This window comes from Oncorhynchus masou, chromosome 18 (assembly GCF_036934945.1).
Source record: "Oncorhynchus masou masou isolate Uvic2021 chromosome 18, UVic_Omas_1.1, whole genome shotgun sequence".
Taxonomy (NCBI): domain Eukaryota; kingdom Metazoa; phylum Chordata; class Actinopteri; order Salmoniformes; family Salmonidae; genus Oncorhynchus; species Oncorhynchus masou.
This window is the reverse complement of record NC_088229.1, coordinates 26351521-26366529: the sequence shown is the minus strand read 5'-3', so window position 1 is coordinate 26366529 and position 15009 is coordinate 26351521. Positions and strand designations below refer to the sequence as shown.

Genomic DNA, 15009 nt, shown 5'->3' with positions numbered 1-15009 from the left:
CAATTGCCAGACAAAGGCTATGCGTCATACATAAATAACACCATTCCATGCAATGTTTGCTGAATATTCTGTGCTTTTTTTAACTTTTCTTATAGACTTTTACTTTGGGCCAACTGGCCCAATTCAACTCTTATGTAGCAGGCTACAGTCGAAGAGAGGATGCATTTATCATTTTTGACAGATTCCATTTTGTATGCCTGTATTGGACACCTATCGATGTCATCGACGGATTGATTACTTGACCTGTGACCAGGCCTGCGACGGGATCCTTGGGACATCCCAACTCTGACATTACCCCATTGAAGTTGAATTTTTAAATAGTTAAGGTAAGGGTTAGGTAAGGGTTAGGTAAGGTTAGTGTTAGTGTTATGGGTAGGGACGTCCCAAGGAATCCGGATAGCACTAACCAGCCTGCGACCATAGTTGTAACTAGATTGAGTACAGCTACAGATAGAAGTAACTTCTCGTAGCAGGTTAGGAGAGCACTTTAGCTAACACTAACCCTTTTCCTAATTATCTTAACCTGCTGCTTAAATTAATCTAACCTGCTGCGAAAAAGTAACTTCCGGTCGTAGCTGCTGTACATATATACCACTAGTCAAAACCTGCGACCATATTCCCTAAAAACACGCCACTTCAATACAGCTACGACCGGAAGTGACTTTTTTGTTACAGGTTAGAACTTCCGCAGCAGGTTAGGGAAATTAGGTAAGGTTAGGAAACAGGTTCGGGTTAGCAAAAATGCTCTCCTAACCTGCTACGGAAAGTTACTTCTGGTTGTGGATGTATCGAAGTGTCATGTTTTGACTAGGTGGTATACAGCTACGACCGGAAGTCACTTTTTAGTAGCAGGTTAGATTAATTTACACAGAAGGGATCTAGCTTTTGTCAAATGAATGTCCTAATTTGAACATTTTTGCATTTTAGCTAACCTTAATCCAAGGATGGACGACTTTGATTGGGGTGGAGACCACAAAAAATCTGAACTCATCATGAGGCTGCAGTGGCTCGCGACTGTGAAAACCCAAATCCATATTGACACATGCAGTCAGAGCCGGCCCTAGTTGTTTGGGGGCCATAAGTGAAATTTTGATGAGCACAAATCATTTTAATGACCACCCTCGTGACAGAGGAGAGAGAGAAGAAAAAAATGTCATGGGGCAGAGAGAAGATTTTGCCATTTGTTAAATAATTTCATGCAATTCTACAAATTCTGCCATGGGCCAGAGAGAAACATTTGCAGTGCAACAGCTAATTTTCTGCAATTCTACTACTTCTGCCATAGGGTGGAGAAAAATGTTTGCAGTTTTAAATATGATATGAGTGAGACTGACTAACAAAATCAATGGCTAGACTATATTACCGAAGTAAAAAAAATGTTGCTGACATCGGCTAATTGAGTGGATGTCAGTGACTGACGTAACAAGAGAAAAACTGCTGCAAAACTACTATTCTACCTCAATATTAAGATGATACCCCTTAATATATATTGTGGCAAAGAAGGGGGTCGAGTGGTAAATGGCAGATATGTGAGAGCAGAACTAATAAACGGGCTCTGCCCGATCACTAAAATGGCCACCCCTGTCAGAACTACAGATCACAAAATGTCCGACCACCAAAACTACAAGTCCCAGAAGCAAGGGGAACCCTCAGAAGGTGGAGCCAACCCACAGATAAAGGGTCAAGAAAAACCAGGAAAAGAAGAAGAGAGTGCTGGAAGGATCTATAAACAATAGAGAAAGAGACAGATTTAGAGAGATTGGCTGGATTTACCGTGTATGAGTTGGACTGTTTTGGACTTACCTGTTGGCGTTTGGACCTGGACCTACCGAGAACCCGATTTGTGTACCGAACCCTGCTATCCTTGACCTTGCCTACGGCCTGGGTGGACCAGGACGGAGAAACAACCACACAGGTACTGTCCTGTTCGAAAGAACTCTCATTCTTGGGTGATTTGGTGACAGTTTACCACTTAGTTTGTGACAAACGCTCCTAACCTTGAAGAGGTTTGCCACAATATATACATTTTAAAACAGAAATACCTTATTCAGTTAAGTATTCAGACCCTTTGCTATGAGACTCGAAATTGAGCTCAGGTTCATCCTGTTTCCATTGATCATCCTTGAGATGTTTTTACAACTTGATTAGAGTCCACCTGTGGTAAATTCAATTGATTGGACATGATTTGGAAAGGCACACACCAGTCTATATAAGGTCCCACAGTTGACAGTACATGTCAGAGCAAAAACCAAGCCATGAGGTCGAAGGAATTGTCTGTAGATATATATACAGGACCAGTCAAAAGTTTGAACACCTACTCATTCAAGGGTTTCTCTTTATTTGTAATATTTTAAACATTGTAGAATAATAGAGAAGACATCAACACTATGGAATAACATATTTGGAATCATGAAGTAAGCAAAAATAGTGTTCAACAAATATATAAATATATTTTAGATTTTTCAAAGTAGCCACCCTTTGCTTGACAGCTTTGCACACTTTTTGCACACTCCGACTCTCAACCAGCTTCATGAGGAATGATTTTCCAACAGTCTTGAAGGAGTTCACATATATGCTGAGCACTTGTTGGCTGCTTTTCCTTCACTCTGCGGTCCAACTCATCCCAACCATCTGAATTGGGTTGAGGTTGGGTGATTGTGGAGGCCAGGTCATCTGATGCAGCACTCCATCACTCTCCTTCTTGTTCTTGGTAAAAAAAAACTTAGAGCCTGGAGGTGTGCTGGGTCATTGTCCTGTTGAAAACAAATGATAGTCCCACTAAGCGCAAACCAGATGGTATGGTATATCCCTGTAGAATGCTGTGGTAGCCATGCTGGTTTAGTGTGCCTTGAATTATTAAAAAAATAAATACTGACAGTGTCGCCAGCAAAGCACCATTTTTATTTTACCTTTATTTTACTAGGCAAGTCAGTTAAGAACAAAATATTATTTTCAATGACGGCCTAGGAATAGTGGGTTAACTGCCTTGTTCAGGGGCAGAACAACAGATTTTTACTTTGTCAGCTCAGGGATTCAATCTCGCAACCTTTCAGTTACTAGTCCAACGCTCTAACCAGTAGGCTACCCTGCCAGCTCATCACACCTCTTCCTCCATGTTTCATGGTGGGAACCACACATGCAGAGATCATCTGCTCACCTACTCTACATCTCACAAAGACATGGTGGTTGGAACCAAAAATCTCTAATTTGGACTCATCAGACCAAAGGACATATTTCCACAGGTCTAATGTCCATTCCTTGTGCTTCTTGGCCCAATCAAGTCTCTTCTTCTTATTGGTGTCCTTTAGTAGTTGTTTCTTTGAGGCAATTCAGCCATGAAAGCCTGATTCACTCAGTCTCCTCTTAACATTTGATGTTGAGATGTGTCTGTTACTTGAACTCCGTGAAGCATTTATTTGGGCTGTATTTTCTGAGGCTGGTAACTGTAATGAACTTATCCTCTGCAGCAGAGGTAACTCTGGGTCTTCCTTTTCTGTGGCGGTCCTCATGAGAGCCAGTTAATCATACACTTGATGGTTTTTGCAACTGCACTTGAAGAAACTTTCAAAGTTCTTGAAATGTTCCCAATTGACTGACCTTCATGTCTTAGTAATGATGGACTGTCATTTCTCTTTGTGTGCAAATTTGTCATCAAGGGCAATGGCTTCTTTGAAGAATTTCAAATTTAAAATATATTTTGATTTGTTTAACACTTGTGGTTACTACATAATTCCATATGTGTTATTTCATAGTTTGATGTCTTCACTATTATTCTACAATGTAGAAAATAGTAAAACCCTTGAATGAGTAGGTGTGTCTAAACTTTTGACTGGTACTGTATATGTGTATACTAAACATTAAGGAAACCTGTACTTTCCATGACATAGATGAGGTGAATCCATGTGAAAACTAAGATCCCTTATTAAGGATGTCACTTGATGAAACCTACAGATGAAGGGGAGTAGACAGATTAAAATCCTTCTTTAAAGTCTTGACAATTGAGACATGGAGTCTATTCAGAGGATGAATAGGCAAGACACTATATTTAAGTGCCTTTGAACGGGGTATGGTAGTAGGTGCCAGGCGCATCGTTCTTTTCAACCTCAACATTTCCCCAGGGGTATCAAGAATGATCCACCATCCAAAGGTGAAATCTTACCCTGCAGCATTTGAAGACATTCTAGACGATCACAGTGGCTTGTGAAAGTATTCGCCCACTTGGCATTTTTCCTACTTTGCTGCCTTACAACCCAGGAATTAAAATAGATTTTTGGGGGGCTTGTATCATTTGATTTACACAACATGCCTACCACTTTGAAGATGCTAAATATTTTTTATTGTGAAACAAACAAGAAATAAGAGAAGAAAACAGAACTTGAGCATGCATAACTATTCAACCCCCCTAAGTCAATACTTTGTAGAGCTACCGTTTGCAGCAATTACAGCCACAATTCTCTTTTTTGCCCATTCTTCAAGGCAAAACTGGTCCAGCTCCTTGAAGTTGGATGGGTTCCACTGGTGTACAGCAATCTTTAAGTCATACCACAGATTCTCAATTGGATTGAGGTCTGGGCTTCGACTAGGCCATTCCAATAAATTTAAATTTTTTCCCCTTAAACCACTCGAGTGTTGCTTTAGAAGTATAATTAGGGTCATAATTAGGTCACGTGTATCCCCTGTCACAAGACGAGACGGCGGCTGTGGAAACATATGTCTCCGAATCCGTGGGGCAGGGGTACATTCGGCCCTACACTTCACCTGCCTTGAGCTTGAGGGGGCTAAACACCCTTTTCTCATCTGGACTGACCATCGCAATCTGGAGTACATCCGGGCGGCGAGGAGACTGAATCCTCGCCAGGCAAGGTGGGCCATGTTTTTTACCTGTTTTGTTTTCACCCACAGACCAGGTTACTAGAACGCGAAGGCAAACGCACTGTACCCAGGATGTATAACACAGAGGAGCAGCCCATGGATCCCACTCCCGTACTCCCGGCCTCGTGCCTGGTGGCACCGGTAGTGTGAGGCTGGACATCGAGCGAGCGTTATGTACAGAGCCCACTCCCCCTCAATGTCCAGCTGGACGTCTGTATGTTCCGTCTTCTGTCCGCGACCGCTTGATCTATTGGGCCCATACGTCACCCTCCTCTGGTCATCCGGGCATCGGTCGGACAGTGCGCTGTCTTTGTGGGAAGTACTGGTGGTCCACTTTAGCTAAGGACGTGAGGGTTTATGTTTCCTCCTGCTCGGTGTGCGCCCAGTGCAAGGCCCCTAGGCACTTGCCCAGAGGGAAGTTACAACCCTTACCCGTTCCACAACAGCCGTGGTCGCACCTGTCTGTGGATTTCCTAACGGATCTTCCTCCATCACAGGGCAACACCACGATCCTGGTCGTTGTGGATCGGTTTTGTAAGTCCTGTCGTCTCCTCCCTTTGCCCAGTCTCCCTACAGCTCTACAGACTGCAGAGGCTCTGTTTACTCACGTCTTCCAGCACTAAGAGGTGCCTGAGGACATAGCATCTGATCGAGGTCCCCAGTTCCAGTCAACAGTCTGGAGGGCGTTCATGGAACGTCTGGGGGTCTCGGTCAGCCTTACCTCGGGTTTTCACCCCGAGAGTAACGGGCAGGTGGAGAGAGTGAACCAGGATGTGGGTAGGTTTCTGCGGCCCTATTGCCAGGACCGGTCGGGGGAGTGGGCGGCATTCTTGCCCTGGGCAGAGATGGCCCAGAACTCGTTCCACCACTCCTCCACTAACCTCTCCCCCTTCCAGTGCGTACTGGGGTACCAGCCGGTCCGGGCGCCTTGGCATCAGAGCCAGATCGAGGCTCCTGCGGTGGATGACTGGTTTAGGCGTGCTGAGGAGACCTGGGATGAAAAAGCCCTGAGGTGACTGAACGAGGTATGTTACAGGTTACAGCTTCCCCCCGATTATCGAATTAACCACTAGTTCCATGTGTCTCTCCTCAGGCTGGTGGTGGCTGGTCCATTCCAGGAGTCTGAGGTGCGGGAGGTTCCTCCGCCCCCTCTGGATCGAGGGGGCCACGGCGTATGCAGTTCGATCCATACTGGATTTGAGGCGTCGGGCGAGGGCCTTCAGTACCTCGTGGAGTGGGAGGGGTATGGTCCGGAGAAGATATGCTGGGTGCCGGTGGAGGACGTGTGGACCCATTGATGCGGGTGCTGTGTTCATCCGTGAGTAATATTTTCCGTTGTTTTTTTGGTCAAGAGTATTTGTTTACCTTGTGCCTTTAATTTGAGTAAAGTACGTTGCTCACTCATTTTGCTCTCCTGCGCCTGACTTCATGCACTAGCTACACTCACCTTCTGACAAAGTACCTCCAACAGCACACATTTTTGTTGCAGCTCCGCACAAACATACCTGATTCAACTCATTGAGGGCCTGATGATTAGTTGACTAGTTGAATCAGGTTGGCTTGTCCGGGGCTACAATAAAATGGTGCACTGTTGGAGGTACTCGAGGACCGGAGTTGGGAACCGCTGATCTAAGCCGACCACTTTGTTAGTTCCAAACGTAAAAAACAAGTTGATAAGACAATTAGAAAGAATTGCGGACATGCAATACTTCCAAAATGTGAAAAACGAAACCATGTTGTTTCTAAATCTGTTCTGGATTTAATCATAATACACAGTAACATGCTAATCATACCTCCCCTGTCTGTATATTTGTTTACATCCAACTGTTTTTTGTTGTCGCTTGGATATGACCTTTACAGTTCGCTGATGCGAACACAAGCCGCTGAGTGGGACGGTCATGGCTAGAAGATTAAAGGTCAGATTTGACCTTTCGATCAATTTCCTCCCAAAAAGTATATTAACTGCATGACATGGCGTTTCTCCTATTTTGTTGCATTACAACCTGTAATTTAAATAGATTTTTGATTTGGATTGCATGTAACGGATATACACAAAATAATCTAAATTGCTGAAGTGAAATGAAAAAAAATAATACAGAAGCTATGAAGCCCCTAAATAAGATCTGGTGCAACCAATTACCTTCAGAAGTCACATAATTAGTCCACACTTGTGGACTTTATTGAAGTGTCACATGATCTCAGTATATAAACACCTGTTCTGAAAGGCCCAAGAGTCTGCAACACCACTAAGCAAGGACCACCACCAAGCAAGCAGAACCATGAAGACCAAGGAGCTCTCCAAACAGGTCAGGGACAAAGTTGTGGAGAAGTACAGATCAGATTTGGGTTATACAAAATATCTGAAACTTTGAACATCCCACGGAGCACCATTAAATCCATTATTTAAAAAATGGAAAGAATATGGTACCACAACAAACCTGCCAAGAGGGAACCGTCCACCAAAGACCAGGCAAGGAGGGCATTAATCAGAGAGGCAACTAAGAGACCAAAGATAACCATGAAGGAGCTGCAAAGCTCCACAGCCGGAGATGGGAGTATCTGTCCATAGGACCACTTTAAGCCGTACACTCCACAGAGCTGGGCTTTACAGAAGAGTGACAGGAAAAGAAGCCATTGCTTAAAGAAAGAAATAAGCAAACACATTTGGGGTTTGCCAAAAGGCATGTGGGAGACTCCCCAAACATATGGAACAAGATACTCTGGCCAGATGAGACTAAAATTGAGCTTTTTGGCCATCAAGGAAAACGCTATGTCTGGTGCAAACCCAACACCTCTCATCACCCTGAGAACGGCATCCCCACAGTGAAGCATGGTGGTGGTGGCAGCATCATGCTGTGGGGATGTTTTTCATCGGCAGGGACTGGGAAACTGGTCAGGAATGATGGATGGTACTAAATACAGGGTAATTATTGAGGGAAACTTGTTTCAGTCTTCCAGAGATTTGAGACTGGGATGGAGGTTCACCTTCCAGCAGGACAATGACCCTAAGCATACTGCTAAAGCAACACTCGAGTGGTTTAAGGGGAAACATTTAAATGTCTTGGAATGGTCTAGTCAAAGCCCAAACTTCAATACAATTGAGAATCTGTGGTATGACTTAGATTGCTGTACACCAGTGGAACCCATCCGACTTGAAGGAGCTGGAGCAGTTTTGCCTTGAAGAATGGGCAAAAATCCCAGTGGCTAGATGTGCCAAGCATAAAGAGACATACCATAAGAGACTTGCAGCTGTAATTGCTGCAAACGGTAGCTCTACAAAGTATTGACTTTGGGGGGGTGAATAGTTATGCATGCTCAAGTTCTGTTTTTTTTTTGTCTTATTTCTTGTTTGTTTCACAATAAAAAATATTTTGCATCTTCAAAGTGGTAGGCATGTTGTGTAAATCAAATGATACAAACCTTCCAAAAATCGATTTTAATTCCAGGTTGTAAGGCAAAATATGAAAAATGCCAAGTGGGTTGAATTCTTTCGCAAGCCACTGTAGCTGTGCAGCGACACTCCCCATCCAACCTGACAGAGCTTGAGAGGATCTGCAGAGAAGAATGAGAGAAACTCCCTAAATACAGGCGTGCCAAGCTTGTAGTGTCATACCCAAGAAGACTCGGGGCTGTAATCACTGCCAAAGGTGCTTCAACAAAGTACTGACTAAAGGGTCTGAAAACTTGTGAAATGTCCTTTTTTTAAATTTGATACATTTGCAAACATTTCTAAAAACCTGTTTTTGCTTTGTTATAATGGTGTATTATGTTTAGATTGATGAGGATAAAATATTTTCATTCATTTTAGAATAAGGCTGTAATGTAACAAAATGTGGAAAACGTCAAGGGGTCTGAATACTTTCCGAATTAACTTAATGTTTCTCACTAAGTAATGGGCAAGATATCTATCAAACTAAAGAAATAGCACGATTCTGGATTAATCCCATCTACTTATGTTATTTGATGCTGGAAATGAATTCATCTGGGCCAAAACACAAGGTGAGACATAATGTACAATAGTGGTTATTAACTTGTTGTCCAGCTGGGCTCATAGTATACTCACACGTCTATGTAGTCTCCATTTTCCCAGGATGTACGTTTACAGTGCTGGTCCACACCAGGAAGGCTGCCACGCGCAACATGGAGAAGGTTCAGGTCATCAAGGTCAGCGTTGTCACAATCCTGACATTTCAATACTGTATATCATCATTGTAATACACTGACTTGTTTGTGTACCTACATTCAATCACATCTGTTGTACTCTAGTGTGTGGGTCCATATAAATAGAGTGAATCTATTAATTAATTAATTAATACACTGCTCAAAAAAATAAAGGGAACACTTAAACAATACAATGTAACTCCAAGTCAATCACACTTCTGTGAAATCAAACTGTCCACTTAGGAAGCAACACTGATTGACAATACATTTCACATGCTGTTGTGCAAATGGAATAGACAACAGGTGGAAATTATAGGCAGTTAGCAAGACACCCCCAATAAAGGAATGGTTCTGCAGGTGGTGACCACTTCTCAATTCCTATGCTTTCTGGCTGATGTTTTGGTCACTTTTGAATGCTGACGGTGCTTTCACTCTAGTGGTAGCATGAGACGGAGTCTACAACCCACACAAGTGGCTCAGATAGTGCAGCTCATCCAGGATGGAACATCAATGCGAGCTGTGGCAAGAAGGTTTGCTGTGTCTGTCAGCGTAGTGTCCAGAGCATGGAGGCGCTACCAGGAGACAGGCCAGTACATCAGGAGATGTGGAGGAGGCCGTAGGAGGGCAACAACCCAGCAGCAGGACCGCTACCTCTGCCTTTGTGCATGGAGGAACAGGAGGAGCACTGCCAGAGCCCTGCAAAATGACCTCCAGCAGGCCACAAATGTGCATGTGTCTGCTCAAACGGTCAGAAACAGACTCCATGAGGGTGGTATGAGGGCCCGAAGTCCACAGGTGGGGGTTGTGCCTACAGCCCAACACCGTGCAGGACGTTTGACAATTGCCAGAGAACACCAAGATTGGCAAATTCGCCACTGGCGCCCTGTGCTCATCACAGATGAAAGCAGGTTCACACTGAGTACATGTGACAGACGTGACAGAGTCTGGAGAAGCCATGGAGAACGTTCTGCTGCCTGCAACATCCTCCAGCATGACCGGTTTGGCAGTGGGTCAGTCATGGTGTGGGGTGGCATTTCTTTGGGGGGACGCACAGGGCTCCATGTGCTCGCCAGAGGTAGCCTGACTGCCATTAGGTACCGAGATGAGATCCTCAGACCCCTTGTGAGACCATATGCTGGTGCGGTTGGCCCTGGGTTCCTCCTAATGCAAGACAATGCTAGACCTCATGTGGCTGGAGTGTGTCAGCAGTTCCTGCAGGAGGAAGGCATTGATGCTATGGACTTGTCACGCCTTGGTCTTAGTATTTTGTGTTTTAGTTAATTAGTTGGTCAGGCCAGGGTGTGACATGGGTTTAATGTTTGTTGTAATTCTTAGTGGGGTTTGTTAGTTATTGGGATTGTGGCTGATTAGGGGTGTGTGTTGCATAGGGTTGGCTGCCTGAGGCGGTTCTCAATCAGAGTCAGGTGATTCTCGTTGTCTCTGTTTGGGAACCTTAGTTAGGTAGCCTGGGTTTCACTTTGTATTTCGTGGGTGATTGTTCCTGTCTCTGTGTTTGTTATGTACTTGAGTGAAGACCCAAAAGCGGTTTTAACAGAAAACAGAGTTCTTTAATGAAAAACAGGAATGGCATAAATCCTCTTCCAACGTTGACAATGGAACAAAAAGAACGTAGTATAGTGCAGGATGCACCTGCCAGGCAGACTCCGACAGGATAGGACAAGGTGGAAGCAAACGAGACGACAGCTTGCTTCTGGCATCAAAAACACAAACAAGAATCAGACACTGAAAGTAGCAGGAACAGAGAGAGAAATAGAGACCTAATCAGAGGGGGAAGAGAGAACAGGTGTGAAAGAGTGAATGAGCTAGTTAGGGGAGATGTAGAACAGCTGAAGAATGAGAGACAGAGAAGGTAACCTAAAAAGACCAGCAGAGAGAGACAGAGTGAAGAGAAAGGACAGGAACAGACATAACAAGACATGACAGTGTTAGTATTCACCAGACAGGCTGTATAGGTTTTTCACGGTCCGTTTGTTGTTTTTGTTATTTCATATATCGTCATTTGTTCCACTAAAAACATGAGTAACCAACACGCTGCATTTCGGTCCGACTCTCTTTCGACAAACGAAGAACGCCGTTACAGAATCACCCACCACACACGGACCGAGCAGCGTGTCAACAGGCAGGAGCAGCCCAAAGAGGAGCTGCGTATTAAGGATTTCTGGACATGGGAGGAAATCCTTGACGGGAGAGGACCCTGGGCTAAACCAGGGGAGTGTAGCTGCCCAAAGGTGCAGCAGGAGAAGAGGAAACAGGAGCAGCCCAAAGAGGAGTACAGTATAGACTATACGACGTGGGAAGAAATAGACAGGTGGGCGGCCGACCCAGAGAGAGTGCCGGAGCCCGCCTGGGAAGAGGGCTATAGGAGAATAGAGTCGAAAAGAAAGACACGGCGGCGCAGAGCGAAGCCCCAAAAATTTCTTGGGGGGGGCTCAGAGGGGGAGTGGCTGAGTCAGGAGACAGACCTGAGCCAACTCTCCCTGTTTATCGTGAGGAGCCAAGGAGGAGACCAGAACCAGTGTTGGAGGTGAGCGAAGCAGAGACTGTGAAGGAGTTAATGGGAAAATTGGAGGAGAAAGTAATGACGGAGTTGCTAGTTTGGTGCTTTAGGTACAAGATTCGTCCGACGGAGCGTGTCGGGGATTTAATGGCACCTGGGTCAGCGCTCCATACTAGTCCTGAGGTGCGTGTTAGTCGGCTGGTGAGAAATGTGCCAGCCTCACGCACTAGGCCTCCTGTGTACCTACCTAGCCTTGCACGTCCTGTGCCAGTCCTGCTCTCAGGCTCTCCAGCACACCTTCACGGTCCAGTCCATCCTGTGCCACCTTCACACACCAGTCCTCCGATGGTAGCTCCCCGCACCAGGCTTCCTGTGCGTGTCCTCTATCCAGTACCACCTCCACACCCCAGCCCTCCGGTAGCAGCTCCCCGCACCAGGCTTCCTGTGCGTGTCCTCGGCCCAGTACCACCAGTTCCAGTACCACGCACCAGACCTTCAGTGCGCCTCGCCTGTTCAGCGCAGCCAGCGCTTTCTCCCTCTCCTGCACTGTCGGAGTCTCCCGCCTGTTCAGCGTTTCTAGAGCCTTCCTCCTCTACAGCGCTGCCTGAGCCGCCAGTCTGCATGGAGCAGCCTGAGCTGCCAGTCTGCATGGAGCAGCCAGAGCTGCCAGTCTGCATGGAGCAGCCAGAGCTGCCAGTCTGCATGGAGCAGCCAGAGCTGCCAGTCTGCATGGAGCAGCCAGAGCTGCCAGTCTGCATGGAGCAGCCAGAGCTGCCAGTCTGCATGGAGCAGCCAGAGCTGCCAGTCTGCATGGAGCAGATAGAGCTGCCAGTCTGCAAGGAGCTGCCAGTCTGCATAGAGCAGCTAGAGCTGCCAGTCTGCATGGAGCAGCCAGAGTTGCCAATCTGCATGGAGCAGCCAGAGTTGCCAGTCTGCATGGAGCAGCCAGAGCTGCCAGTCTGCATGGAGCAGCCAGAGCTGCCAGTCTGCATGGAGCAGCTAGAGCTGCCAGTCTGCAAGGAGCTGCCAGTCGGCAAGGAGCTGCCAAAGCTGTTAGAACAGTCAGAGCCGTCTGCATGGAGCAGCCAGAGCCGTCAATCTGCATGGAGCAGCCAGAGCCACCAGTCAGCATGGAGCAGCCAGAGCCACCAGTCAGCATGGAGCAGCCAGAGCCGTCAGTCAGCATGAAGCAGCCAGATCTGCCAGTCAGCCAGACTCTTCCAGATCTGCCAGACAGCCAGACTCTTCCAGATCTGCCAGTCAGCCAGACTCTTCCAGATCTGCCAGTCAGCCAGACTCTTCCAGATCTGCCAGTCAGCCAGACTCTTCCAGATCCGCCAGTCAGCCAGGATCCGCCAGTCAGCCAGGATCTGCCAGATTCAACTGCCTGGCTGGGCTTCATCTCAGTACTGGGCTGCCTCTCAGTACTGGGCTTCCTCTCAGAGCCGAGCTGCCCCTCAGTGCCGAGCTTTATTGTTTGTTGTAATTCTTAGTGGGGTTTGTTAGTTATTGGGATTGTGGCTGATTAGGGGTGTGTGTTGCATAGGTTTGGCTGCCTGAGGCGGTTCTCAATCAGAGTCAGGTGATTCTCGTTGTCTCTGATTGGGAACCGTATTTAGGTAGCCTGGGTTTCACTTTGTATTTCGTGGGTGATTGTTCCTGTCTCTGTGTTAGTGTTCACCAGACAGGCTGTATAGGTTTTTCACGTTCCGTTTGTTGTTTTTGTTATTTCATGTATCGTCATTTGTTCTATTAAAAACATGAGTAACCAACACGCTGTATTTCGGTCCGACTCTCTTTCGACAAACGAAGAACGCCGTTACAGGACTGGCCTGCCCGTTCCCCAGACCTGAATCCAATTGAGCACATCTGGGACATCATGTCTCGCTCCATCCACCAATGCCACGTTGCACCACAGATTGTCCAGGAGTTGGCGGATGCTTTAGTCCAGGTCTGGGAGGAGATCCCTCAGGAGACACCACCTCATCAGGAGCATGCCCAGGCGTTGTAGGGAGGTCATACAGGCACGTGGAGGCCACACACACTACTGAGCCTCATTTTGACTTGTTTTAAGGACATTACATCAAAGGTGGATCAGCCTGTAGTGTGGTTTTCCACTTTAATTTTGAGTGTGACTCCAAATCCAGACCTCCATGGGTTGATATATTTGATTTCCATTGATCATTTGTGTGATTTTGTTGTCAGCACATTCAACTATGTAAACAAAAAAGTATTTAATAAGAATATTTCATTCATTCAGATCTAGGATGTGTTATTTTCCCTTTATTTTTTTGAGCAGTGTATATTTCTATGAGTGGGCTACATGTGATGTTGTCTTTTTCTATCCAGGATTGTCCATGATAGTTGCAGATAAGTAGGAAGGACACATGCAGGAGCCCAAACTCATACCCCTGAAGACCATGACGTCAGTCATTGTAAAAGTAAGCCAGAGGTCAACAATTGCATGGTGCTTTGTGAAGATTACAACATTTGTATGAAAGCCCATAGTAATAGACAGTAATATTGTTTAAATGTGAATAATTTGATGTTGTGTATATTATATCATGTATGTAACAACATGTTGTCTTTGTTTAGATGCAGCTGTATGTGGAGGAGAAGGCCCTGGAGGCTTCAGAAACCAAGCTTGATGGCAATCCTCTGCACTGCAGCTGCCACAGGAATCCACTCGCAGAGGAATTGATTTGGAAAATGCTTTATGTAAATGCCTTGTTAATGTAAATCCCTATTTTTTTTGCCTTTCGTGAACTAACACTCGTACCTGACTCTTTTCCCCCTTACTAGCTCTGACTTTGCTGATAGCTACTTTATTGAAGAAAAATGTACTTACTATGGCCTATGATATGTGGTTGTTCCACCTTGCTATCTTAAGATGAATGCACTAACTGTAAGTCACTCTGGATAAGAGTGTCTGCTAAATGACTAAAATGTAGATGGTTTATTATTATAAAGTGTTAACCATGTTTGGGTTAAAGCATCCAATGTATATTTTGGGGGCATATAATGTAGGTGAGGTAGGTTTGGCTGATAGTGTGGAGAGTCTTCACATTAGAAGTGTGAGGGAAGTAGATTTGGCCAATAGAGAACGGTAGTGTTTAGGGAAGCGGTCCCTCAGTAGCCTTTCTTCAAGTTGTGAGTTGGGATGCTTGACAAGTATAGAGATGCCTTGCCCATGATGTAGGAGACATCGGGAGCCTAAGGTGGACCACAGCAGATTTCAGCACACACATACAGCACACACCAACACTGATGTGACATTACTGTATTCACATACTGTACATTACTTCATAAAATAACGTAAAAGAGATGTTCATAAAAGAGATGTTGGCCACAAGGCCTGTGATACACATTGCATCACCTACTGAGCTAAACACATGCCCATATGGAAGCTTTTACCTGTAAGGCTGTTCCTCTGAGTCCCAGGCCTGATGCAGGGTTTT

General features: G+C 45.7%; 1 long non-coding RNA gene across 1 annotated transcript; it reads left to right on the top strand.

The window, feature by feature from the left end:
• The first annotated feature begins 1666 nt into the window (after positions 1–1666).
• Positions 1667–14532, top strand: LOC135504309 (uncharacterized). The gene is made up of 5 exons (XR_010450125.1): positions 1667–1915; positions 5966–6190; positions 6733–9036; positions 13901–13992; positions 14147–14532. It is a non-coding gene; the product is annotated as an uncharacterized LOC135504309 (long non-coding RNA).
• The last annotated feature ends 477 nt before the right edge of the window (positions 14533–15009 follow it).